Source organism: Benincasa hispida, chromosome 1 (assembly GCF_009727055.1).
Source record: "Benincasa hispida cultivar B227 chromosome 1, ASM972705v1, whole genome shotgun sequence".
NCBI lineage: Eukaryota > Viridiplantae > Streptophyta > Magnoliopsida > Cucurbitales > Cucurbitaceae > Benincasa > Benincasa hispida.
The window spans coordinates 93,692,361-93,694,398 of NC_052349.1; positions in this window are offsets into that span (position 1 = coordinate 93,692,361).

Here is a 2,038-nt window from a genome sequence, read left to right on the forward strand (position 1 = left end):
CAAACACTTAAAAGAAAATTTCAAAAAGAAGGTTTGAGCAAAACTTTGAAAGATAAAAGGTAAAGTACTGCTAAACTAAGAATTAACTAAGTGTTAGTCAGAATTTACTAAGTATGGGAAATGTTTCTAAGTATAAACATGTAACACATCATAGCAACGCAATGAAGATCGTAAAAATAAGAGATTTATAACATTACAAAAATTAACAAAGGAAGATAAAGAAAAAGGCACAGGCAAAAAATGGAGTGAATATATACTCTGATTGTATTGACTATTAACAATGTATACAAATAAAGTACAAATGAACGCATTACAAAATTTTCTATTTCCTGTACAAGAGTCAAAGAATTTGATTACATTACAAATAATAAATGAATTGAATCCAAATAAAGAATGGCCGCATAAAAAGATCGTATTAGAAGAAAGTGTAAATATTAAGGTTGGGGAGCAGGGGATCAGGCGGATTTTGAGGTGGTGCAGGAGGCACTCCTTCGAAATTTAAGTGCTGCCGAAGATGTAGGGGCACCATTGGACCATGAAGATATGCGGTGAGAAAGTTGAAGTACTTTTGATTACGCTCCGCGAAGTTGAAGTACTCTTGATTACACTCCGCAATCATTCTCTAGTGCATATGGACTTTATAGATGTTGTGCTGCATGTTGATCAACGCTTCTCTTGATATGGCGACACTGCATTGAATATCATTAATGTGCTCCATTACTACCTCAAATCACTTGTTGAAGAAGTGTTGTTGTTGAGAGAAAAGTTGCTGTTGTTGGGAGAAGAGGGATCTCATTTCTACTAACTTAGCAGCCATGGAGGTGATGGAGGGTTGTGCCTGCGATGTCTCGCCAACATCGTTTTGGGGTTGGGCAGAGGTGCCTTCACCCAAACCATGTGGGTCATCAACTTGCGGCGGTGGAATGGTGGGTTGCGGTGATGATGCTAATGGTGAAGGTGGGGCTGCTGGGTAAACAGAAGAGTTGAGGACAAGAAGAAGGTTTGTAAAATGCTCGTGTAAGGGGGAAGAGGGTGGTGTTGGCGGGCTCGGAGGGCTTGGAGGCCGGATGACTAAGGGAAGAGGGTCCAAGGTTTAGGATTTTGCGTTCGTGACTCCTAGACCTTCTCTTTTCCCTTATCCTCTCTTCATCTTCTTTTTAGTCTGAGTCCCAGCGGCGCATTCAAATCGATCGCAGGCTTCATTGTTGACAGCTCGGGGCAGTGTGAAGTTTGAGGAGCATCCTCAAGATTTTTATGTTGATGAGGCCGTGGACTTCTGGCATGGGTTCCTCATCAACACCTACACCCATAGATAGGTATAGACTTGAAACAATCCACAGAAGGAGAGAGACCGAAACATTGCCTACTAATCTCTACTCCTCGCGATCAAACTGGCCTACGCGATAAAGGAATACCGCGGCTATGCAGTAACAACGGCAAATAGACCCGATACCTTTGATACAGTTCTGTCGTGCGTCGTGGATCAACCGGTTCTTGACCAAAATAAACCCAGAGCTCCCTCCGGCACCAAGGACTTAGACTCCAGGGTGCGGATCCTTTGAGGCGAGACCGGACCACTTCGTGCCCGGTTGCGTTAGTATCTTCAACCGCGTCCTCCATCTGCTCTTCTGTGGGATATCATAATCTTATTCCCTGGCGCATAGGGTTGTCCTTCATTTGATAATTTAGTTGATGTCCCTTGCGTTAAAGATATTGTTCTCCTCCTTAAAGGTTCACCCGCATCTCTATTTTCATGTAAGCGCCCCACAGTAAAAGCTTCGACTACTGAAGGCACTATGATCGTATGGGCCACTTTGTGCGAGCTGCAGAATGTGTCCTACCCATGCTCCACAATTACGCTCATGAGAGGCCAGGTAGTGGATTCGGCGCAGATAAGCCCATCTCGTTATCAACATATCATCGGTTCTTCTTTTTTTCTTTGATGTCGTTTCTTGCCGCCACGAGTCCTTGTTTTTCTGCTATAGCCTTGCCTTTTGCCAACCGCAAGATGGGCTAACTTGTGTTCTCTCTTTTCCCG